The following is a 27,681-nucleotide window of genomic DNA, read 5'->3' as shown; positions in this document are numbered from 1 at the left end:
AGACGAATGGAAAAACTGGTAGAATCCGACCTTGAGAGGATCAGTTTGGATTCCGTAGAAATGTTGGAACACGTGAGGCAATATTGACCGTATGACTTATCTTAGAAAATAAATTAAGGAAAGGCAAACCTATGTTTCTAGCATTTGTAGACTTAGAGAAAGCTTTTGACAATGTTGACTGGAATACTCTCTTTCAAATTCTGAAGGTGGCTGGGGTAAAATACAGGGAGCGAAAGGCTATTTACAATTTGTACAGAAACCAGAAGGCAGTTGTAAGAGTCAAGGGGCATGAAAGGAAGCAGTGGTTAGGAAGGGAGTGAGACAAAGTTGTAACCTATCCCCCATGTTATTCAATCTGTGTATTGAGCAAGCAGTAAAGGAAACAAAAGAAAAATTTGGCGTAGGAATTAAAATCCATGGAGTAGAAATAAAAACTTTGATGTTCGCCGATGACATTGTAATTCTGTCAGACACAGCAAAGGACCTGGAGGAGCAGTGGAACGGAATGGACAATGTCTTGAAAGGAGGATATAAGATGAACATCAACAAAAGCAAAACGAGGATTTAGATAAGGAAAAGAGACGCTTAAAGTAGTAAATGTGTTTTGCTATTTGGGGAGCAAAATAACTGATGATGGTCGAAGTAGAGAGGATATAAAATGTAGACTGGCAATGGCAAGGAAAGTGTTTCTGAAGAAGAGAAATTTGTTAACATCAAGTATAGATTTACTTGTCAGGAAGTTGTTTTTGAAAGTATTTGCATGGAGTGTAGCCATGTATGGAAGTGAAACGTGGACAATAAATAGTTTAGACCAGAAGAGAATAGAAGCTTTCAAAATGGTGGTGCTACTGAAGAATGTGGTAGATTAGATGGGTAGAACACATAACTAATGAGGAGGTATGGAATAGAATTGGAGAGAAGAGAAATTTGTGGCACAACTTGACTAGAAGAAGGGATTGGTTGGTAGGGCATATTCTGAGGCATCAAGGGATCACCAATAATTTGGTATTGGAGGGCAGTGTGGAGGGTAAAAATCATAGGGGGAGACCAAGAGATGAATACACTAAACAGATTCTGAGGGATGTAGGTTGCAGTAGGTACTGGGAGATGAAGAAGCTTGCACAGGATAGAGTAGCACGGAGAGCTGCATCAAACCAGTCTCTGGACTGAAGACCACGAAAGCAACATATATATGATGCCCTTCTTCGCAGAACGGAGGAAGCAATTCGTGTGCATAGACATCTCACATTGAAAGAATTGCATCAGATCGTACGGGACATGTCAATGAGAACTCTTTATGACATTGTGATTGTCATGTGAGGGTACAGGAAATTGTGTGCGCGCTGGGTTCCAAAAATGTTAACGGAAGAACACAAAAAGAAAAGGATGGGCTTTGCACTCTGCTTCCTCACACGCTATGCTGAAGCGGGTGATGAGTTCCTTGATCACATTGTGACAGGTGACGTGACGTGGGTTTATCACCATACACCTGAATCCAAGCAACAATCAGTGCAATGGCACCATTCGAATTCACCAAAAGCCAAGAAATGCAAAACGTCGATTTCAGAGAAGAAAATCATGGCTTCTGTTTCTTGGGACAGGCAAGGCATTCTTCTGTTGGAATTTATGCTGCTGCATATTGCCAGACTTTGAAACATCTTCGAAGGGCAATTCAAAACAAACGCAGGGGAATGCTGACAAGTGGAGTCCGCTTGCTTCATGACAACGCTCGGCCTCACACAGCGCTCATAACCAAAGCACTACTCTAACAATTCAAATGGGACATATTGGACCATCCGCCATACAGCCCAGACCTTGCGCGCACCGACTTCCATATCTTCTGTTACCTGAAGTCGCATCTTGGTGGAAAATCATTCCACGATGATGAAGAGATCAAAGATGAAGTTGAAATGAGGTTCCGACAACAGGCGGCAACCTTCTATGACTGTGGAATACAAAAGCTTGTGCACCGACTTAACAGATGTTTAGATAACAGGGGTGATTATGTTGAAAAATAACAAATAATCCAGTTAATAAGATGTAACTGACATTTTCTAAATAAATGTTCTATTTAAGGACTGTGAGCCATTGTATCTTTACTTTTCAAAATGCCCTCGTATTTAAAAACTTCAAAGTCATGAAGGAAAAGCAGAAATGCAGAAGTATCAAGAAGTTGTGATCTGACAATAGAAATGAGAATGCAAACTATGAGGTAAAAGGATTTTTGAATTCTGAAGGTATCATCTGCCAGTTTACAGTATGTAACAGACCACAGAAAAGAGGTGCTGCTGAGAGAGCTAGTGGAACATTGGTAGAAAAAACCGGAACCATGATGTTCCGTGACAACTTACTGACGTACTACATGGCTGAAGCTGTGTCTGCAGCTGCATACCTATCAAATTGTTATCTGTCCACAACACTTAGAGATAAAAAAGCACTCCGTCTTCAGGTCACAAGTGACCTACCGGGACCATCTGACTGCAGAGTCTTCCTCAGTGGAGGATGTGGATAGGAGGGGCGTGGAGTCAGCACACCGCTCTCTCGGTCGTTATGAAGGTATTCTTGACCGATGCCGTTACTATTCGGTCAAGTAGCTCCTCAATTAGCATCAAGAGGCTGAGTGCACCACAGAAAATGGCAACAGCGCATGGCAGGCTGGATGGTCATCCATCTAGGTGCTGACCACGCCCGACAGCGCTTAACTTCAGTGATCTCATGGGAACCGGTGTATCCACTGCGGCAAGGCCGTTGCCACAACACTTAAGAGATAAAACACCATATTAATTTTCATACACGAGAAAGCCTTTTTTGTTGCTCTTGAGAATTATTGGCCGCAATGCAGTGGCTCACATTCTGAAATCCCATCAGAAGAAGTGAGATAAGCACTCACAGGAAGTTTACATGCGATCGTACTGCCAGACATCAAAAGGCTATCTGTTCATTGGTAGGGAGACTAAGCAGATGAGTGTCAGCACAGATGTAAATTTTCTGAAGCATGAGAATTTTACGAGTTCAAAGATAGAGGAATCAAAGATCACCAAAGTACTTCACATACTGAATAAGAAATTAAATCAGTAGACGGTGTATTGAATCCTTTTATTGACAATTATCCAGTGCAAACTGAAGTTCAAGACGAGAAACATGAGAATCAAAACATTGATCCAGTTCCACAAGGCGTTACAGATAGGAAGGTCAAGCAGAGAGCTGAAACCCAAGGAGTGGCCTCAACTTTATAATTACTATTTACAAGAAGGACTTACAAATGGAGACATTGATATCAAAGAGACCTTGGAAGGGATAAATAAGGAAGAATGGAAATAGCAATGAAGGAAGAATTGTCATATCAAGTTCTTAATGACACATTCAGAGAGGTACAGTTACCCATGTGACACACACCTCTCAAGGTTAAGTGGGTATTACAGATAGATCCTGGGTCTAGCAGTGCACCAGAAACATTTAAGATACACCTAGAAATAAAAGTGTACTCTCCAGTGCTATACCCGCACACCCACCGTCATCGCGACTGCACAGATATCGCTTCGCTGCCCCCCCCCCCCCCCCCCCCCCTTCTCCAGCAGCAGAGCTGATCTGAAAAGTTTGTGTATATATTGTCCCAGCTAGCTAATAACTATTTCCTGCTGTGTAGGTCGGGCATAAAACATATTTGCATCATGTTGTGAATCTAATTGTGTGAACTAGCAGTTGAAAATTGATCTCGTTTTCTATTTCCAGAGATATTTCACACACTTTCAACCATGACGAATCCAAAGACAGTGATTTTATTAATTACACGGGAATAACATAGCAATTGGGTTCCACTATATTTTTTCTAATTTTTGTTTCCCAAATAATTTGATTTAGTTACTTTCATAATCAATATGCCTTTGTTAAATCCTATTATCTGTAACGGGTTGATCAACTGTTCTCAATAACCCTTGAATATCCGCAGATATAATTATCTATGACAAGCTGAGTTTTGGGATTTAGAAAACATGGAGAAAGTCAGTCCGTACCACATTCCTTCATGTTCCTATCACCAAAGATCTGATTTCCCATGAAACTGTCCTTTACCATTAATATCTGATAAATCATAAATATTTTTCAGGCTTTATAATGTCTAAGCTTCTTAATTCTCATGACACGAAATTACTTATAAGTTCAAGTTCTTTCAACGTCTGTTGAGCAGAAATTTAGTCTTTTCACGGGCACTAAATCTCATGTCTTGTTTATTAGCTGAATCACCTTGACAACATTCGGCAGTGGTATTAGTATAATAAGGTCCAACTATTTTCTGTCCCAATGTCTCAAAATAATCTATTATCCATCACTACAATGTCTAATCAAGGTATCAGAATGATATTTAATTAGGCTTATAATCCCTAACTCCCTTTTTCCCATGCGCCATTCGAGAGTGGAATGGTAGAGAAGTAGTATGAAAATGGTTCGATGAACCCTCTGCCAGGCACTTAAGTGTGAATTGCAGAATAACCATGTAGATGTAGATGAAACCTTTGCACTGGTGGTCAAATATACATCTGTTACACATCTCTTGTCAATGGTAGCTCAAGAGAAATTTGATGAGGCATCAAGAAAACTGACACTTGCCATATAAAACACTGATCCATGTACCTATTTTTATAGAGATTGCACCAAATTAATCATCATAGCTTTAAATGGTGGTGATATGCTTTATTCTCAAATGATAGAAGTGTTTTGAATAATGTCATAAATTCTGTGTAGAGATTTTTTGAGATAAAAGATTTACAGCCAATGAGTCATACTTAGGTATGCAATTTACATGAAATAGTGAAAAAGGGAAGATTTGGAACTTACGAATCTTGTGCAAGAAATGTTCTGGAGAATTCTGGAATGAGTGAAGCCAAGGTGAGGTCGATGCAACTTGAACTTGATTTTGACTTTGAGGCAACTGAATCAGATAACATCAATGTACCTTATCAGAAAGCAAGTGAAAGTCTTCTATATCTACTGCAAATCTGTTGACATGACATGTGTTTTGCTGTTAATCTCCTTAGTAGATATAATCACTGTTTTAAAAAGATTCGTTGGTTATCATTTAAAAAAAGTGTCCAGATGTTTATAGGGAGCCAAGGGCTGTATGTTAGAATTTTCTAGAAATGCCAATAAATAAATAATGGCCTTTAGTCATGCAGATTGAGGAAGTATAACCAATGCCAGATACTCTGTAACTATGTCATGCATAAAAATGCAAACTTTTTAATTCTGTTGTGCAATAGAACATCGCTGCTATTTTTACTTCTTGTTGTTGTTGTTGTTGTTGTGGTCTTCAGTCCTGAGACTGGTTTGATGCAGCTCTCCATGCTACTCTATCCTGTGCAAGCTTCTTCATCTCCCAGTACCTACCGCAACCTACATCCTTCTGAATCTGCTTAGTGTATTCATCTCTTGGTCTCCCTCTACGATTTTTACCCTCCACGCTGCTCTCCAATACTAAATTGATGATCGCTCGATGTCTCAGAACATTTCCTACCAACCAATCCCTTCTTCTAGTCAAGTTGTGCCACAAGCTTCTCTTCCCCCAATTCTATTCCATACCTCCTCATTAGTTATGTGATCTACCCATCTAATCTTCAGCATTCTTCTGTAGCACCACATTTCAAAAGCTTCTATTCTCTTCTTGTCCAAAGTATTTATCGTCTATGTTTCACTTCCATACATGGCTACACTCCATACAAATGCTTTCAGAAATGACTTCCTAACACTTAAATATATACTCGATGTTAACAAATTTCTCTTCTTCAGAAACGCTTTCCTTGCTATTGCCAGTCTACATTTTATGTCCCCTCTACTTCGACCATCATCAGTTATTTTGCTTCCCGAATAGCAAAACTCCTTTACTACTTTAAGTGCCTCATTTCCTAATCTAATTCCCTCAGCATCACCTGACTTAATTCGACTACATTCCATTATCCTCGTTTAGTTTCTGTTGATGTTCATCTTATACCCTCCTTTCAAGACACTATCCATTCCATTCAACTGCTCTTCCAAGTCCTTTGCTGTCTCTGACAGAATTACAATATCATCGGCGAACCTCAAAGTTTTTATTTCTTCTCCATGGATTTTAATACCTACTCCGAATTTTTCTTTTGTTTCCTTCACTGCTTGCTCAATATACAGATTGAATAACATCGGGGAGAGACTACAACCCTGTCTCACTCCCTTCCCAACCACTGCTTCCCTTTCATGTCCTACCCCCTGCGGGTTCGGGGGTTAGAATAGGCCCGCGGTATTCCTGCCTGTCGTAAGAGGCGACTAAAAGGAGTCTCAAACGTTTCGGCCTTATGTGATGGTCCCCTGTCGGGTTTGACCTCCATATCTCAAAATTTTTCCAAAGAGCGAGCCGATTGGGGAAGGGCGCCTTACTTGGTGCATTGTGTCCATGTTGCGTTGAGAACTTTCGCCATCTTATTCGTCATTGCATTGCAGTCCTGCCCGCTCTCCATCGCTTGGGCATGGATACGCTCCTGCGTGCTCTTTCTGCCAAGCACTGTGCAGGGCCATTTTCTGCACCGACGACGCCCATGGACCACATGTCACCTAACATCCAGCACGGTAGCCAGTCCGTTGTGGTGGGGCCGCCATGTACCCTCTTGGTTGTAGCCCCCTGACAACACAGGGATCGCTCTACTGATGCCTGCGCCGTTAACTCCCCACGTATGCCAAGGAGTAGATGCCCATCTCGCTGGGGCATTGGGACTCCCGGCAATGGCCATCCTGCCAGGTGGCCTTTGCTGTGGCTGGGTGGCGCCCGTGGGGAGGCCCCTTGGTCGGAGTAGGTGGCATCAGGGTGGATGACACGCAATGAAGCGTGGCACATCTTCTCTTGCTGGTGGCCAGCCACCAGCAGTCTCTTAAGCGTTCGAGGGCCCATTTTAAAGGTAACGTTTATGACCCCAAATCGTTCCCCTCCCTCGCCACACCATGGGAGGAACGAAAGGCATTGCAGGACAGTGAGACGTATTCGCCCAGATATCTTGTCTGTACCAGAGCTGATGGGGAATCTTTTATATCCGTGAAGCCTCAGTTCTTTGTAGAGCATTTAGAGGACAAGTTTGGGGAGGTGGAGGGCTTGTCCAAGATGTGGTCCGGATCGGTGTTGATAAAAACGGCATCCTCCGCCCAGTCGCGGGCCTTGCTCGCTTGTACTAAGCTGGGGGATGTCTCCGTCACTATGACGCCCCATAAAAGTCTGAACATGGTCCAGGGCATTTCTTTCACAGGGATCTCCTTTTACAGTCCGATGACGAGCTGCGCGCCAACTTGGAGCGCCGAGGTGTCCATTTCGTCCGGCGTGTCCACCGGGGTCCGAGGGATCGTTAAGTTGCCACCGGCGCCTTCATCTTGGCCTTCGAGGGTGACACGTTACCTGAGAAGGTCAAGGTGATGGTGTACCGTTGTGATGTCAAGCCATATATCCCTCCCCCCGATGCGGTGCTCCAAATGTTGGAAGTTCGGCCATATGTCTTCACGCTGTGCTTCCGACCTCGTCTGTCGCGATTGCGGTCGACCATCCCATCCTGATCATCCCTGTGCCCCGCCTCCAATCTGTGTGAACTGTGGTGCGCACCATCCGCCTTGCTCGCCAGACTGTCCGATTCTGCAGAAGGAGCGGAAGATCATGGAAATAAAGACTCTCGACCGCCTGACGTATACTGAGGCGAAGCGGAAATATGATCGGCTTCATCCAGTGCGCATGACAGCTTCTTATGCTGCAACTGTCACTCCTGCTCCAGTTCCATCCGCTCCAGTCAGCTCTCAGAATCGAAGTCCCACACCTGCCCCCTTGATGGTGGGGGGCACTAAACCCACTGTTGCTCCTGCTCCATCTCCTTCAGGAGCAACGCCCCCCCAACCATCGGGGACATCAGTTCCCCCTTCCCAGCCGGAGAAGCGTAAGACTTCTTCGGCTGCTCTCGTAAGGAAGGGGTCCCTTGGGGACCTCCCTTCCCAAGTTCGGACCAGTGCCAAAGCCGACAGCCGCAAGTGGCTTAAACAACCGCCGGCCCCTGATCGTCGGGACACACGGTCGTCGTCTGTCCCTGAGTCTGACCCAGTGACGCCCTCCCAGCCTGAACCACCAAAGGCACAGCGCGTGAAGCAGAAGAAGAAGAAACTCCCCAAGGCTACCGACATTGTGGTGGCACCCATTCCACCGCTTCCGACAAGCTCTGCGTCTGAGGATGAGGTAGAGATTCTGGCGTCCGCTGAGGACATGGATCTCGCCAGTCCCTCGGACGCAATAGATGGCTGTTGTACAGGTGGTGACTCAGTAGCAGCAGGGGCCCCGGAGGCCTAATCTGCCACCCCAGTCCCTTCACGCCTTTCCCATCCATGGCTAATACCGTCCTCCAGTGGAACTGCAGCAGTTTCTTCCACCATCTAGCTGAGCTCCACCAACTTATCAGCCTTCATCCTTTCCTTTGCATTGCTCTGCAGGAAACTTGGTTTCCAGCAACGCGAACCCCCGCCCTCCGTGGCTATCGGGGTTATTTTAAGAACTGGGCAGCTTATGAAAGGGTGTCTGGTGGCGTCTGCATATATGTCCTTAACTCTCTTCACAGCGAGTTTGTGCCTCTACAAACAGCTTTAGAGGCTGTCGCTGTTCGGGTGTGGACGCCACAGGCTATTACCGTCTGCAGTATTTACCTTCCACCGGATGGTGCTGTCGCGCAGCATGTCCTGGCTGCTCTGATAGCCCAACTGCCGCCACCTTTCTTGTTGCTGGGCGATTTCAATGCCCACAACCCCCTATGGGGTGGGACTGTCTCCGATGACCGCGGTCGTGCCGTGGAGCATTTGTTGGCTCAGCTCGACCTTAGCCTCTTGAACACCGGTGCTCCCACGCATTTCAGTGTAGCCCATGGCTCGTTCTCGGCCATCGATCTCTCTCTTTGCAGCCCCGGACTTGTCCCATCCCTCCACTGGAGAGTGCATCCTGACCTGTGTGGTAGTGACCATTTTCCCATCTATTTGTCACTGCCCCAGTGTCATTCTTCTGGGCGCCTGCCCCGCTGGGCTCTCCACAGGGCTGACTGGCCAGGTTTTACTTCCACGGCAATCATTGAGTCTCCCCCACAGGGTGACATTGACGAGGTGGTCCGTGTGTTAACCACGTCAATCATTTCGGCGGCCGAGGCTGCCATCCCCCGCTCTTCTGGACTCCCTCGGAGGAAGGCTGTACCCTGGTGGTCGCCGGAGATTGCTGAGGCTATTCCCGACCGTAGGTGGGCCCTCCAGCGTCATAGGCGGCACCCGTCTCTCGAGACCCTCATCGCCTTTAAGAGGCTCCGTGCCTTCGCCCGTCGCCTTATTACACGGCGTAAGCAGGAGTGCTGGGAGAGGTATGTCTCCTCCTTGGGCTCCCATGTCTCCCCCTCGCTCGTGTGGTCCCGGATCCGGCGGATTTACGGATACCAGACCCCTACGGGTGTCCCTGGGCTCTCCTTGGACGGCGCTGTCTGCACGCACGCTGCCGCCATTGCTGAACGGCTTGCCGCGCACTTTGCTCAGAGCTCTGCGACTGCATCCTATCCCCCCGCCTTTCGCTCTCTAAAGGAGCGAGCCGAGCGGACGCTGTTCTCCTTCCACACGCGTCGTTCTGAAACATACAATGCTCCTTTCAGCGAGAGGGAATTCCTCGCTGCCCTCGCCGATTTCCCTGATACAGCACCAGGACCGGACTGCATCCACGCACAGATGCTGAAGCATCTCTCCAGGGACTGCCAGAGACACATCCTCACCATCTTTAACCGCATTTGGAGCGAGGGCGTGTTCCCATCGCAATGGCGAGAGGGTCTTATTGTCCCCATCTTGAAGCCCGGTGCGGACCCACTGGCGGTGGACAGCTATCATCCCATTACCCTCACCAACATTTTGTGCAAATTGCTCGAACGTATGGTGGGGCGGCGTTTGTGTTGGGTCCTTGAGTCGCGCGGTCTCCTCGCTCCATCCCAGGGTGGCTTCCGCCGGGGCCGGTCTGCCACGGACAATTTGGTGCGGCTGGAATCTGCTATCCGTACGGCCTTTGCCCGACGTCAGCATCTCGTTGCTGTATTTTTCTATCTGCGGAAGGCGTATGACACCACATGGAGGCATCACATCCACGCCACGTTGCATGAGTGGGGTCTTCGTGGTCGGCTCCCGGCTTTTCTTCAAACCTTTTTATTGCGCCGCTCTTTCCGGGTGCAAGTCGGTGCCGCTTCTAGTTCATCTTATATACAGGAAAATGGGGTCCCGCAGGGCTCGGTGTTGAGCGTCTCCTTATTTCTAGTGGCCATTAATGGCCTGGCTGCAGCCGTGGGGTCGTCGGTGTCTCCTTCTTTGTATGCCGACGACTTCTGCATCTCATTTAGCTCCACGACTACGGGAGTCGCCGAACGCAGGCTGCAAGTCGCTGTTTGCAAGGCAGCATCATGGGCTCTGACTCATGGGTTTCAGTTCTCTGCAGCCAAGACTCGAGTTATGCACTTCTGCAGGCGTCGGACGGTCCACCCTCATCCTGAACTTTACCTCGACGGCCACCTGCTTGACATGGTGGACACTTGCCGCTTCTTGGGACTCGTGTTTGATGCCCATCTCACATGGGTTCCTCATGTTACTCAGCTGAAGCAAAAATGCTGGCGGCACCTCAACGCCCTCCGCTGCCTTAGCCACACGTCTTGGGGTGCAGATCGCTGCACGCTGCTGCGATTGTACAGAGCCCTTGTGCAGTCCCGGCTTGATTATGGGAGCCTGGCCTATGGGTCTGCGTCACCTTCAGTGTTGAAGTTGTTAGACCCCATACACCACTGTGGGGTTCGGCTTGCCACTGGCGCTTTTCGCACTAGCCCCGTGGATAGTCTACTGGTGGAGGCCGGGGTTCCCCCGCTGCGGATTCGCCGCCATCGTCTGCTCGCCGACTATGCTGCCTACGTGCATTGCTCGCCAGGCCATCCCAATCGTCGCCTGCTTTTCCCTGCCATGGTCCTCCATCTGCCTGAACGGCGACCTAGGTCTGGGCTTTCCGTAGCTGTCCGCGTCCGGTCCCTGCTGTCGGAACTGGGGTCATTCCCTCTTCTCCCTCCCTTCCGGGTCCGTGCACCTACGCCTCCCTGGTGTTTGCCCCGGCCGTCCGTCCGTCTGGACTTGGCGCAGGGACCCAAGGACTCGGTTCCGCCTGTGGCCCTCCGTCGCCGTTTTCTTGTGCTCCTCGCCTCATTTCCGGGCTGTGAGCCTATCTACACTGATGGTCCCCTGGTTGATGGTCGCACTGCCTACGCTTTTGCTCATGCTGCCCATGTTGAGCAACGCTCCTTGCCAGCTGGCTGCAGTATTTTTACTGCAGAGCTGGTGGCCATCTTAACGCGCTCTTGAGCATATGCGTTTCTGCTCAGGTAGGTCCATCGTCATCTGCAGTGACTCCCTGAGCAGCCTTCAGGCCATCGACCGCTGCTATCCCTCTTCTCCTCTGGTGTCCTCTATTCAGGAGTCTGCGGTCTTCTCGCAGGGACTCGGTTATCCTGTGTCGGCTGCGCATCGGCCATACATACCTCACGCATGGCCATCTTTTGCGTCAGGAGGATCCCCCCTTGTGTCAGTGTGGGTCCCGGCTGACGGTCGGCCACATTTTATTGGAGTGTCCCCGACTGCGCACCCTCCGGCAGTCTTTTAATCTCCCGGGCACTTTGCCTTTGGTTTTAAGCGACAATGCCTCCGTGGCTGATGACGTTTAAAATTTTATCCGTGGTAGTCCTTTTTATTGTTCCATTTAGGGAGGTCCTGCTCCTTTCCCTTTGTGTGTCTCTTGTCCTCGAGTCTCTCGTATTTGGTTGCAGATTTTAGTGTGTCGTTGGTTGGTTGACTCTTTCCCTTTTTTTGTTGTCGTGGTCCGTCAACCAGTCTCCGGTCATCTTCCTTTGTTCCGTTTCCTTTTTTCTGGTGTCTTTGTGTCTGTAGTGTTTGTTGCCTAATTTGTGTTCTTTAGTGCCTGGGGGGGGGAGTCTCCTTCCCCTTGGGGTTTTATCTGCTCCGCGCCTTAATGTCTCGCCTGTTTTTGGAATAGGGGACTGATGACCTTAGCTGTTTAGTCCCCCTTAAACATCCCCACAACCACCACCACCACCACCTTTCATGTCCCTCGACTCTTGTAACTGCCATCTGGCTTCTGTACAAATTGTAAATAGCCTTTCGCTCCCTGTATTTTACCTCTGCCACCTTCAGAATTTGAAAGAGGGTATTTCAGTCAACATTGTCAAAAGTTTTCTCTAAGTCTACAAATGCTAGAAACGTAAGTTTGCCCTTCCTTAATCTAGCTTCTAATGATAAGTCGTAGGGTCAGTATTGCCTCACATGTTCCAACATTTCTACGAAATCCAAACTGATCTTCCCCGAGGTCGGCTTCTACTAGTTTTTCCATTCGTCTGTAAAGAATTCGTGTTAGTATTTTTGCAGCTGTGACGTATTAAACTGATAGTTCGGTAATTTTCACATCTGTCAACACCTGCTTTCTGTGGGATTGGAATTGTGAAGCTGAATATATGGATTTGAAATCAGCTGTTCAAGATTTACTGTGGCTAGACAACTTTCATGTGAGGTAGATTCAAGTAGTGTTACAAAGTCACTTGAATATTATTGTGATAATAAGGAGCTATTCACTTTGCCAGAAATCCAGGAATCTAGTGACGAATCCTGGATCCAAGCATGTAGATATGTAGATCAGTTATCACTTTATAAGAAGGAACGTTGAGTCAGATGTGAGTAGTGTTGAACATCTCCCATCTGAAGGAATGTTAGCTGTTTCTTCTAAAAAGCTCCTAAGTAATGCAAGACATGAAACACATGTAACAAACTGTGGCCTTGTGAAATAAGGGAAGGAGAGGCTGTGCATTTGAACTTCATATTGTGTGACAATGTCAGTTTAATGAGACATGTTGGGATATGTAAATTTATATCAACAGCTTTCTGTTTCTCCTTGTTGTTACTTCTACTCTGTCATTGCCAGGTATTCTTGTGTGTGTAGTCACAGTAGTACAAGTACTGATTTTCAGTCTCCCATTTTGTAATTTGCTGGGCTTGGATATTTGTACATCGTGCAATTAAAACTGCCATCCCTCTTCACACTGTATGTATTTGTGAAGTCTCCTTTTCCATCCACCTCTCATGCCATCTTCCCCCGCCTCCAAAATTATAACACCATTGAGACAGTAAATAGCTCTCTGAAAAAATTTTGCATTTGTGGTTTCTGAGCAAGAATAAAGTTCTTTTGTCATTAACATTTTTATGGGTACCTGACATGAGCAGTCTGTGCAGGTGGTCATCTATAATTTTGTATTGTAGTCTTCTTATGAAAACCAATTTATTTGCCAATAATGCTGCGTAAACACAGTTACTGGATTACTAGTTTCAGCAGTATGTATTGCCATACTAATAAAACATGTCAAGGTTATAAGCTTACAGTCAAAAAATAAAGGTAGTAGGACATACACAACATCCAAGTGAAAAAAAAATTACCTACCCATAAAAACAGTCAGTAGTATCTACATCATACAATGTTTACACCACTCTGTCACATGAGGGCTATACAATATCCTGCAAAATAACAATTCTCATAAAATTCTGCTCATATCAACAGAAACAATCCAAAGTCAACATACACTGACAGAAAAAAAATCACAACCCCAGGAAGTAGTTGTGTGACATAAACGGAAGTTAGTAGGCTTGTTTCTACATCTGAAAGATGAAGCCTAATCAAATTCCATGTAAGAGTGGCACTAGCAGTGCCACTACAAGGATGCAAATCAGATTTTCTTTAAATACACGCTGTAAAGATCATGAATGTTAGTTACGTTTGAGATTGGATGTGGTGAGTTGATTGTAGTCAAGAATGCCTTTAAGGTGACAAAGATGCTGTTATCAGTACCTCACTGAATTTAGATGAGGTTGTGTAATAGGGCTATGAGAAACCTGGTGTCACTTCTGCGATTTTGCATAAAGACTTGGCAAGAATGTAGCCACAGTAAATGATTGTTGGCAGTGGTGGTCACAAGAACATACGGTTGCAAGAAGACTGTACCCCAGACAGCCACGTGGCACTACCGAGGAGGAAGACCATCACGTTTGCCGCAGGCTCTGACGCGTCACACTGCATCTGCAGCAGCAATTTGAGCAGCAGTTGGCTCCACAGTGACACAACGAACTGTTACAAATCAGTTACTTCAAGGACAGCTCCAAGTCAGATGCCCTGTAGCATACATTCCACTGATCCCAAACCACCACCATTTGCGAATTCAGTGGTGTCGAGCAATAGCTCATTGGAAGGCAGGGTAGAGATCTGTTGTGTTATCTGATGAAAGCTGGTTTTGCCTCAGTGCCAGTGATTGCCATGTGTTAGTTAGGAGGAAACTAATTGAGCACCTGCAACAAACCTCTCTAGTGCCTAGACACACTGGACCTACACTTGGAGTATGGTCGGGGTGCAGCTTTATATGACAACAGGAGCACTTTAGATTATCCCGTGCACCCTGACTGCAAATTTTTAAAGCAATCTGGTGATTCAACCTTTGGTGCTGCCATTCATGAACAGAATTCCAGGGGGTGTTTTCCAACGGGATCATACTTGCTTACATACTATTGTTGTAACCCAGCATGCTCTACAGTGTGTCAACTTGTTGCTTGGCCTGCCCAATCACCATATCTGTCTCCAATTGATCACATATTGGACATCATCAGACGACAAATCCAGCGTCATCCACACGACACACGTATTGATTGACCAAGTGCAACAGGTGGGGAACTCCATCTACCAAACTGACGTCTGACACCTGTACAACAGAATGCGTGCACATTTGCCTGCTCGCATTCACATTTTGGTGGTTACACCGGTTATTAATGTACCAGCAGTTCACATTTACAATGACTTATCTCGCGCTTTCATTAACCTGTGATCTTGCAGTGTTAATCACTTAAATATGTTACCTATATGAATGTATTCCTGAAATTTCATTAAGCTTTATTAATTTATTTTTGATGTTGCAATTTTTTTCTGTCAGTGTATAATAATGGAATATCTCTAATAAGTGAAAAATTTTAAATAACAACGTACGATAAGTGTCGAACCACTACATTGACTTACGGGGTGTTCTATTATGAAGTATGTACAACTTCGAACATGAACAAGGCAGATACATGCTACATCTTGGTACTTCATGGTGTAAAGAAAGTCATGTTGGCTGTGACAGAGTGACTAACTTATATGTGTGTTCTCCTGCTGCCACATAGTGAGTAGATTTTAATCTATCCAATTATATTGTGAAAAATATTATTTTTGTTGTTATGACAACTGGATTTGGAGTATGACAGAAGCTAGTGCTGAGAGATAAAACCTGCTGGCAGTCTGCACTGCCTGACATCAATTATGACTAATGTAATAGGTTCACATTTTTGTTTAGTATTGCAATTAACAGATGAAATGTAACTTCAGAGTAGTATACACCACATAACCATAACAACAAAGTATACACAAATTGTATATAAAAGAAACAGCATACTGTAAATTGTCATGGATGGCTGCCTACACCATCAGTTGAAAATTGGACAATTTGTGATGTAATGATGACATAATGCAGGGCGATGCAGTTAAAAGTAGCCCGCCTCCTCTTTGAATGTGAATGCAATATTTCAACTTCTGAAATAGAATAAACAGCGAAAACAGTGGACAGTTTTATGCTATAATCGATTGCTAGCATTTTTCTGTCATCATTTCATTTTATTTCATCAGTGAAGTTGGACATTTCTCTTTGCAGTTTGCAAAATGTCCGTATCAATAGAAGAATGAATTGAAATAGTGGAAGCATATGTGAATAAAGGTTCAATTAAAGAAACTCACAAAATTTTTGGGGTTAAGTATCTGGATAGAGAACTACCAGCAAAGAGAGCTATACAGAGTATGCACAAAAATTGACACGCCTATGTAAAATGACAAATAATTTTTCAGTTCACAGACCAGAAGTTATTGGAGGCATTCGCCAAAGAATTATTCAGAGCCCAAAGAAGTCTATGTGTAAATCGGTCCAGTAGATGCATGTAAGTAGGCGGTGTTACCTGTGCAGATTGAAAAATCTTAATCTGAAGCCATATCATGTGATGGTTGTGCAGCAGTTATGGAAGGATAAAAGTCAGAAACGAGTAGATTACTGCATGTAGGTTTTGAATAACATGGTTTGTTAGACCCTTTCCATTACACCATGAGTGATGAAGCATGGTTTCATTATTCTGGTCACATGAATTCACAGAACACAAGGTACTGGGCAATAGAGAACCCTAACATTGTGCGTCAGCAACCACTCCATGATGAAAAAAATCGGCATTTGGTGCAGTGTAATGGAAACATATGTCATTGGACCAATATTTTTTGACACTACTCTCAACGTGGTTGAATATATATAAAATTTTGATACATTTTGTGCTCAACTCACTGAGTATGAAAGACAATGCTGCTTCTTCCAGCAAGAAGGGGGGAACATGCCACACATCTAAAGTACTCCTGAAACAAGTCGATATGTTCACTAAGGAACAAATTGTCAGCAAACATATATGGCCACCACGTTCGCTGGATCAAACAACATGTGATTTTTTTTTTCTTGCTGGAACACTTGAAGACCAGAGACTATGAAACAATCCCACACATTGTAGTACAGCAACTGAAATACAGCAGCCGCCTCATAGTTGTTGCCATTGATATCCGGATATATCTGAATACACTTAGACATGCGTAGCTGCGTATTGATGTTGCAGGGCTCACTTTCAAGATCTTCTTTAAATGTATTTTTTACTATATTTTTCATTTTAAATAAATGAGAAGTCTATTTGAGTGCTTTGTTTCTGTAGTTACACTACATTTCCTTTACACTTGCACTGGCTACTTTTATCTGTGTCACCCTGTGTATTATGTATATTAACAAATTTATGCTGTAAAATATATGTTCTAGAATTAGTTTGAGGGGAAAGCTTCACAGTCAACTGTTACAGAATTATGAAATGGGATTTGACCTTATTGTTCATTTTTGCTGCAACCGAAGGATGACAACAATTATTTAATAGGAAATTGTAAAAGAAGCCCCTATGCAATGTAGGTAGTAACATAAAATACAGCTCATATATAAAACATTTTTTATTGCCAATACGGACCAATTTAAAACTTTTCCATCAACTTGCCATCACTATATGAGTGAAATTACAGCTTTGTAACCTTTAGACACCATTTCTGAGAATACGTAGTAAGACCGTATGAGGGAAGTTATCACACGTTACACTTACCAGCCGACTACGTTATATAACAGCAGTGATACCCTATTTTCAGATCTTACCTCAGTCAGCATGAGCAGCAAAATACTTACTTTATATTTAATATTCATTTTGTATCTGTAATGATGCAGAATGTGTGTGTGTGTGTGTGTGTGTGTGTGTGTGTGTGTGTGTGTGTGTGTGTGTCTCCCTGCATTGTAAGTATTGTGGTATCTTATAGTCGTAAGATCTGCAAAATATGCAACATAAGAATCTTTTATTGATACCGATGCTCAATGTAAATTACAATATTACCGCCTTGTAACATGCTAACAATTTGACCCTCCTTAGCTCAAGGTGTAGACTATACATCACATCTCAACATTTTTACATTAACACTATTGTTAGTGGTTACAGTTTTCCACACATGCCTACAGTCACACAATTACAGAACATTTATGCAACCACCAGTCTGCTTGTTCATCTTTTATGAATGCATGCAATTATATTATTATGGTGCACAGCAACACAGATTCACTCTCAGGCGTTTACAAATGTTTTTTAACTGACAATATTCTTAATGTCTATCTGAGAGTAGTTCTTTCTCACCAAACAGTGGAGATTGTGAAGCTTTGACACACACACACACACACACACACACACACACACACTGATTGAAAGTTGCTTAAGTTTCAGATAGTCTTTTCTTGAGAGCTAGCTTCCTCCAACCCTCCCATCATCCCACCCCCACCCCCACCCCTCCTCCCTCCCCCAATATCCTGATCTTCATCTGTGAATTTCCAATTCAGTGTCAGGATTCCCTAAGAGGAGTAACTTATCTTTATCAGAAAAGAGCATGTGGATGACACATGTTCAGAAAGGTCTTTCATGGAGAAAGACTATTACGTGAGTGACAGGACATAAGCTGTGATAGATTGGAATGTGCATGTGCAAAGGCGCAGCAGTGAGCAACAACAACTCTACATGTTCGTCTGATTACAGTGGTGTCAGATTGATACCCTTCTGCCATGCTAGGTGGGAAAGGAATCCAGTGTGCACTCTGTGTGCATACAGGAGGAGTTATTCCATATGTGTAAACACTGCTTCCAGATGCCGTGAAGAGCACAGGATGCAGCAGGCTGCAGGTGGTGGCTCTTATTGGTGTTACCAATGTGCGTTGCTTTGGAGCGGAAGAGATTCTATCTAGTTTTGTCCGACGAATGGATTTGTAAAGACTGCCCGTCTTGCCTGTGAGATGAAAGCGGAGCTCACTATCTATAGCATTGTTGACAGAACCGACTGCAATCTTTTGGTACAGAGCCAAGTAGAGGGCCTGGATCAGAGGTGCAGATGGTTCTTTGACCACATAGGCTGCAGATTTCATGACTTGTGCCATAGGGTGGGGGGTTTCCCAGTTCTGGTTAATAGGCCAGGGGTCCACTACACACAGGAAATGGCTGCATGGGGAGTGGGGGAGTGGAGGCTGTGTGGAGGGGATATGGAGGTTTTATTAGGTGAGAGGTTCTCCAGAAACTGCTGAAAGCTTGTCAGTCTAAAAGGGTGCATGGAAAGTACAGGGGGGGTAGCCCTAGCAACAATCAATACTGTAGCTATAAATTGTTGTAGCTATTTTGGGAAGGAATCAGAGCCCCAAGTGCTAATAGAAAGCATTGAGGTTCATGTTGTTATAAATGTGGAAAGCTAGCTGAACCCAAAAATATGTTCAGCCAAAATTTTTACTAAGGACCTAACCATGTTCGGAAAAGATAGAGTAAATACAGTTGGTTGTGGAGTGTTTATTGCTGTTAGAAATAGTTTACCTTGTAGTGAGATCAAAGTAGATAGTTCCTGTGAGTTAGTGCAGATAGAGGTTATACTTGACAACCGAAATAAATTAATAATTGGTTCCTTTTATCAACCTGCCAACTCAGATGAAGCTGTTGCTGAACAGTTCAAAGAAAATTGAGTCTCGTTTCAAAGAGGTACCCGACTCGTACAATTATGATTGATAGTGACTTCATTCTACCCTTGATATGTTGGCAAAAGTACATGTTTAAAGTCGATGGTAGGCATAAAATTGTACTGAATGCATTTCCAGAAAATTATTTTGGACTATTATTTCAGTAGTCCACTCAGAGTGTAAACAGTTTTGAACCCCCTTAGCAACATATAATCCTGAGGAAATAGGGAGTATCAAAGGATACAGGGATTAGTGACTACAAAGCTGTTGTTGTGAGACTATATACTGCAACATCCAAACCCACCAAAAATAATCAAAAAATACATCTATTTAAAAAAGCAGATCCAAGATTAGCAAAGTCTTACAGAAACTCAAAATTTAGTGCAAACTTCAAATATGTGAAATGCATTTAATAGTTTCCACAGTAAAACCATGCCTCAAAATCTGATAGAAAACCCGAAGAGATTCTGGTCATATGTAAAGCACACCAGCAGCAAAATGCAGTCAATACCTTCACTGTGCAATAATTATGGTGATGCTACTGATGACAGTGTCACTAAAGCAGAGTTCCTTGATCAAAGAAGATCAAATAAATATTCCAGAATTTATATCAACAACAGCTGCCAACAGGAGTAACTTAAAAGTAGATAGCTTCGGTAAAGGGAACCAGTTTAACTCACTCAATTAAGTCAAGGCCAAATGGCTCTGAGCACTATGGGACTATACTTCTGAGGTCATCAGTCTTAAGTCAAGGTCAGATGTCCAGATTATATAAGAGTCAGGTTCCTTTCGGAGTATGCTGATACAGTAGCTCCATATTTAGCAATCATCGAAATATTCATATCTAACAACTGAAAGTTGCACATGCCACACCAATACCCAAGAAAGGAAACAGGAGTAATCCTCTTGAATTACAGATCCAAACCACTAACGTCGGTTTGCAGTAGGATTTTGAAACACATATCTTGAGTTCAGACGTTATGAACTACTTTGAAGAAGACAATTTATTGACAGAAAACCAATATGGATTCAGAAAATACCGTTCTTGTGAAACTCAACCAGCTCTTTATTCTCATGAAGTAATGCATCCTATCAATTGATTCCACATTCTTAGATTTTCAGAAGGCTTTTGACATCGTTCCTCACAAACGACTTCGAATCGGATTGCGTGGCTGTGGCATATTGTCTCAGTTGTACGACTGTATTTGTGATTTCCTGTCAGGAACACCACGGTTTGTAGTAACTGACAGAAAGTCATAGAGTTAAATTGAAGTAATATCTGGCATTCCCCAGCAAAGTGTTACAAACCCTGTGCTCTTTCCAACCTACATAAACAATTTAAGAGACAATCTGAGCAGCACTCTGAAGTTATTTGATGATAATTCTGTAATTTACTGTCTTGTAAAGACATTTGATCAAAATTAATTGCAAAATGATTTGGACTAGATATGTCTGTGGTGCAAAAAGTGGAAATTAACTAAATACGAAAAATGTGAAGTCATCCACGTGAGTGCTTAAGGGAATCTACTAAATACATCTACATTATAAATCACAAAAATCTAAAGACTGGAAATTCAACTAAATACTTAGGGATTACAGTTATTCATAACTTAAATTGGAATGATCACATAGATACTGTTGTGGGGAAAGTAAACCAAAGATTAATATGAAGTATGGGGGAAAGTGCTACAGATATGATATGCGAATTGGGGTGGCAATCATTAGAATAAAAGTGTGTCTCATTGTGGAAAGATCTTCTCATGAAATTTCATTCATCAACTTTCTCCCCAGAGTGTGAAAATATTGTGTCAGTGCCAAGTACATAGGGAGAAATGATCATTGTAATAAAAGAAGAGAAATTAGAGCTTGCACAGAAAGATTTTTGTGTTCATTTTTTGCGCATGTTGTTAGAGAATGGAATGATAACTGCTTGAAGATGGTTTGATGTACTATACAGGGTGGTCCATTGATCATGACCGGACCAAGTATCTCGCAAAATAAGCATCAAACGAAAAAACTACAAAGAACAAAACTTGTCAGCTTGAAGGGGGAAATCAGATGGCGCTACGGTTGGCCCGCTGGATGGCGCTGCCGTAGCTCAAGCAGATATCAACTGCGTTTTTTTAAATAGGACCCCCCATTTTCTATTACCTATTCGTGTAGTACGTAAAGAAATATGAATGTTTTAGTTGGACCACTTTTTTCGCTTTGGGATGGATGGTGCTGTAATAGTCACAAACGTATGGCTCACAATTTTGGACAAACAGATGGTAACAGGTAGGTTTTTTAAATTAAAGTACAGAACGTAGGTACGTTTGAACACTTCATTTTGGTTGTTCCAATGTGATACATATACCTTTCTGAACTTATCATTTCTGAGAACGCGTGCTGTTACAGCATGATTACCTGTAAATACCACATTAATGCAATAAATGCTGAAAATGATGTCCGTCAACCTCAGTCGCATGTCGCACCGGCATTCCATACACTACTGTTGGTTGGCATTGAGGCGTATCCTCTGATGCTATCCATACAAAATCCATCGGCATCATGAGCTGTTACCTGGTGATTTAGTGAAGCGGAGGGCATTTGTGGTGTGGGCGTTTCAAAAGATGGTGGAAGATGACAATTGGTTGAGTAACATGTTGCGGATCGCTGAAGCTCATTTCACGCTCCGTGGGGCTCAACGCCCACAACTGCAGAATTTGGGCTACCGAAAATTCTAGAACTGCCGTGGAAACGCCATTGCACGACGAGAAAGTCACGGTATGGGTTGGATTTACCACATATACCATTATTGGGCCTTTTTTTCTTCGAGGAAATGCGTGATTCTGGATTTGTAACTGCTACCATGACGAGTGAGAGGTACACCGATATGTTACAGAATCGCATCATCCCCAGCGTGGCTGATAAACACCTGCTGGAACGTACGATGTTTATGCAGGATGGCGCTCCAACCCATATTTCTAGACGTGCGCAAGATCTCTTGCGCGCGTCGTTTGGTGATGATTGTGTGCTCAGCCGCCACTTTCGTCATGCTTAGCCTCCCAGATCCCCAGACTTCAGTCCATGCGATTCTTGGCTTTGGGGTTACCTGAAGTCACAAGTGTATCGTGATCAACCGACATCTCTAGGGGTGCTGAAAGACAACATCTGACGCCAATGCCTCACCATAACTCCGGACATGCTTTACAGTGCTGTTCACAACATTATTCCTTGACTACATCTATCGTTGAGGAATCATGGTGGACATATTGAGCATTTCCTGTAAAGAACATCATCTTTGCTTTGTCTTACTCTGTTATGTTAATTATTGCTATTCTGATCAGATGAAGCAATCAGATGAAGCGCCATCTGTCGGACATTCTTTGAACTTATGTATTTTTTTGGTTCTAATACACCCCATGTCATTCCAAGTGTGTGTGTCAATTTGTACCTCTCTATCTACATTATTCCGTGATTTATTGAGTTTTCAAATTTATACTGACTTCTTGATCACCCGGTATGATAGGTACAGATACACAGCTGATAGTGTCATTAATTACTTCACATGTGTGTTTCCGTTGTTTGTGATATGCTGCTACATGATGCTGTCACTGCACTTGTCAGAGTAGGCTTCATCACAACCATTATCTTGTCAGCCAAGTTGGCCACTGCATCCAAGGGCTTGTGTTTATCTGCAGTGGTAGGTGGCTATTCCGTAATGAACATAGCAAGTTATTGGGAACAGTGTCGGTGCTCCTCAAGTACGTTAGATACTTCAATGGCTTCTCATCACCGATATCTTCCCAAGTCAAAACTTTGTTGATGAACTCTTCTTGAGATGCTGAGACCATGAATCAATTCTGCCTTCAGTTTCTCATACATATTAGTTGTAGCTGACATGGATACCACGTCTTCAATCTTTGCAGCATATTGATAGTCTAGTTGACTTACCACAATTGCACACTTAATAGAATCTGTTGTGATCTCTGCATAATGAAAACTTGCCTCCACTTGCACAAACCACAATGGAGGGTTGCATGGCCAGAAAGGCAGTAGCTGCATGGCAAGTGTGGATACTGACGGTTCTGTGCGTTAGCATATCAGTCATGGTAGAAAGCTCTTCCTGTGATGCAGTGCAGTCTAGATCACGTGTGGGTCACCAGTTGTGTGGACTGGCTTCTTTATCTGTCCCCTGGCTGCCTAAGTTACATGTGTCTAGCCTGGATGACATTTGAAATATAAACACTCATACAGGGAATGAACAATCTTTATTACATGGCACAGAAAACAGAAACTTATTAAGAGTCAGCAGCTTTGGAGAAATTTTACAAACATGTAGAATCTTCTCTCGAGATACAAGATACAAGAATAAGTTCAGTTTAGTGTGTAACCAAGTGACTAAGTAGCTCAGGAATATGAAGTCTATTCAAAAAATTCCAGAACATTCGTAATTTTGCACCAATGGTGTGTTGGAGAGAAACACAGTTGGCATCTCCGCACACGCCTGTGTGTAATGTGCAACTGCCAGAAGTTTCATTGTTGCAAGAAAACCTTTACAGACACACACAAAATGATGCAGGGACCTTACGGTGATGAGAGCTTAAGCCATACTCAGTGTTACGAATGATTCGCAAGATCTAAAAATGGCCAGACTGAAGTTAAAAGATGACCCTCATTCAGAATGCGTTTGACATCTACCGACGACTGTCTTGTCAGGACCGTCAACAAAATTGTGCACGCCAATGAAAGACTGTCAGAGAGACTCCAGAAGAATGTAACATTTCAGTTGGATCATTCATGAAATCCTGACACAGAATCTAGGAACGCATTGTGTTGCCACCAAGTTCATCCCACGGCCCATTGGTCAAGACCAGAAAGACCTTCACTTCACAATCTGTGAATCTATCTCGCCTTCTGAGTGTGATCATTGACACGTGGTGTATCTCGATACTTTTTCCGTGGCTTTGAATCTGCAGATGAATTACTGGACACACACATGATGCGCATTTAAACTGCTTATGTTGCTAAGAATCACTATAATAAACGATATGTAGAACTAATTATTGTTAGCTTTGTTGTCTTAAGCTTACTGCAGTTAATGGAAAAAGAATTTCACACCAGGCATGTTTTGCTTTTATTTATAAAGCGTTTTCTGTGTTCACTGGTTTTCCTGCTTCATGTTTACATCCTTTGCACACCATTGCTTTCCCTCTCTTCATTAGCGGAGGTTGACATCCAAAGACAACGTGTTTGTATACATATAGCTGGCAGTCTTTTTTGCCGTTTTCAGCTTTTTCTTCCGCTGCTTTGGCACTGTACCTTACCTCACTCATGGAACTAGAGTTTCATAAGTGAGGTGAGAGGGGAAGCAGTGGTGTACAAAGGATGTAAATATGAAGCAGGAACACCAGTTACTACAGAAGATGCTTTGTAAATAAAAGAGAAACATGCTTAGTGTGAAATTCTTCTTCATTAATTGCAGTAAGATTAAGATGGCAAAGCTAACAATAATTAATTGTTAGAGCTGCTGCGAAAGATGGCCATGCAAACAAACATGGTGTTTGTTTAAATCAACAATGTAGCACTATGCTTGTTTGAATTTTATGCTTAACGTATGTAATAGATTTAACAGCATTTGAAAAATGCAGTTCGTATTTTTGAGAGTGCAGTAACTCTTCTGTAAATGGCTTCAAAGTCAGAAATCCTAAATGTTGTAGTATCTTTTACACCTTATGAATATATTTTCCATCCAGGTTTTGGACCAGCACTGGCGATATCTTGTTTCTCGGCACACTTTCTGCTTCGAACATACTGTGCACCGATGCATTGGCATACATTTCTTTGAGTTTCCCATCTCAGTGACATTTGGAAAAGTCTCCCTATAAATATTAGAGGATTCTCATCTCCAGAGCGCCTTCATCTGCCAGCTTTCCTCTGTTCTTTTGCATAAGCTTCAACAAGCTCTCTTGCCAGATACAAATGAAATTCTGCTAGTTGCATTTTACGTCCTGTTACTACTCTGTGGAGAGCTTGGGCATTTAAAATGCACAGATCCAGTACATGGGAAAAGAACTTTTTGTACCACTTGACAGTCTTTCATACATTATTGCACTGAACTCAGCAGCATGTCACAGCGGTCAACAGCATCCATACTCTTGTTGAATTTTGCAACATGTTGTGGTTTCCTTAATCTTTCACCTGTCTTCTGTGTGTCTTTTCCATCTCAACCATTTCTGCAGTATTACAGCTGGTCAGCCTCCACAATTCTCTTTTGTCACACCATTTCATTGCAAGGATTGTGTCAGTGGACATCACCTGTATTTCTCCTTGTTTTAGTTTTTTTCTGTAATTTCGGCATGCTGCATCTGTTTTTGCGAACAGTACCTCACGCATTTGTTCCATGGTTAGGAAGCCAGAGGAACAGGTGTGGGCTTGAATACCAATTATCAACATAGAGCATATGTCCCTTTCCTAAAAATTGTTCTATCAATGTTGCTCTTATGTCGCCACTTTTCCCCAGATTGTGGAAGTCAGTTTCAGTATTTTTGCCTGTGTAAACAATGAAATACAGGATATAACCCATCTGGCACTCGCAAAGAACAAATGTTTTTATTCCAAACATACTTCTTTTGGAGGGAATGTACTGTTCGAACGATGATTGTCAATGCAGAGCTTTTGGTGTGGATGAAATGTGCTGTGAAATGTTGCGCAAATTTTATCAACAATATACCTAATTTTAAATAACCTGTTTCCTTCATTGTTGACAGAGTTATCACTGATGTGAATCATTTTTAAAATTAACAGAAAACAGTCACTGGACATAATTTCACTGAAAACAGGAATGTTCGAGAGTATGTCTGAGGACCAATAGTCACTGATTTTCAGCTTTTTCACATGAGTCATTAACATACAAACAACGACGAAGGAATACAGTTCCTCGAAACCTGTTTCTTTCAATCTGGACAAACAAGAATGCTCTGATTCTGGTGTATTTTCTTTAGTATATAAAAAAATCTGTTGGTTCCATCTGCTACAAATTTCATCAGTTCTTCTGTTAAAAATATCAAGAAATATGACAAAACACTTGAATCTGGCCCTAAACCACACTTGTGTCCAGAAGCTGAAGCATTGAACGCATGCATAAATGGACAAAAATCACTTTTCTTCCAGTCAACTATGTCACTAAAGTGAGCTCTTTTCACTTGCACTTCACTATGACTCTCAGACCCATTAGATTCTGAAATATACCACTCCCTTGTTGACAGATTTGTTGTTCCAGCTGTTACTTCGAGATTCTTCAAGATTCAGTCGAAGAATAATCACTACCATTGCTGTTGAAAACTTCACTCTCGCTGTCACTTCTATTGAGAATTTTGACGATTCATTCATCTGTACAACCACGTCGGTGTGCCATTTTCTTCTCAAAACGTTGACAGCGTCAACAGTCAGTAAAAGCACAGACGAAAACTGCAACACAAGAACACAGCAGCAAACGCTCACGAGACTTCTACTGTGCCAGCGGAACACTGAACAGCTACAAGGTGCTCGGCACGAATGTACGACTGGGTACATTAATGTGGCCAGAGGCCACAGGGGAAGAAGCAGCAGCCCATCTCAGAATATCAGGACGACACAGGTGCCACTATGGTGGCATGCGTAGACACGTTCAGAGTACCAGGCAGGATGACTGGTGACGCACGTAAACACATCAGAGCACACAGGGGCAGGTACAAAGGCGTACATTAACACATTCAGAGCAGTTAAAGGGTTAAGAGAATTGTAACTGGTGGTGAGACATAAGTTTATGGTTATGATGGTGAGACCACGGTTCAGTCTTCACAATGGGTCAGGAAAGGTTCTCCAAGGCCAAAAAAAAAGCACATCAGGTCAGTTCAAATGTGAAAGTGAGGCTGATAGTTGTCTTTGAATTTGAAGGGTGAGTTCATCATGAATTCTTGCCACAGGGACGGACTGTTAATGGATGCAGGACTTGTTGCAATGCCTGCAAGAAAATGAGAAGGAAACAGCCCGAAATATGGCAAGTCATTCATAGCTCACGCACCACGATAATGCACCCATGTGTTCATCCCTGTTAGTGCATGACTATTGCACAAAAAATGAAATCAGTGTGCTGCCTCACCCTCTGTACTCTCCAGACCTGGTCCCTGTTGATCTTTTTTTATTTCTAAAGTTGAAGAACTCGTTGAAAGAATATTTGCAATGATAGATGAGATAAAAGAAAATTCGCAGACTGTGCCTTGCGCAATCCAGCAAGAGGCATACCAAGGCTGCTTCCAGAAGTGGAAATGGTGCTGGGGGCAGTGTATAAGTTATGGAGGAGACTATTTCAAAGGAGACTACAGACAATAAGTAAAAGGTAAGCATAGAAAAATTTTGTGGGCAAAATTCTGGAAGTTTTTGAACAACCCTCGTATACC

General features: G+C 43.3%; 1 protein-coding gene across 1 annotated transcript in view; it reads left to right on the top strand.

The window, feature by feature from the left end:
• The window catches only part of LOC124716462 (exportin-6-B), a gene marked incomplete in the record, with an annotated part of 329,183 nt that overhangs the window by 96,912 nt on the left and 204,590 nt on the right, over positions 1 to 27,681 (top strand).

This window comes from Schistocerca piceifrons, chromosome 1 (assembly GCF_021461385.2).
Source record: "Schistocerca piceifrons isolate TAMUIC-IGC-003096 chromosome 1, iqSchPice1.1, whole genome shotgun sequence".
NCBI lineage: Eukaryota > Metazoa > Arthropoda > Insecta > Orthoptera > Acrididae > Schistocerca > Schistocerca piceifrons.
The sequence above is the reverse complement of the archived record's forward strand: the minus strand, read 5'-3'. Positions and strand labels throughout refer to the sequence as shown.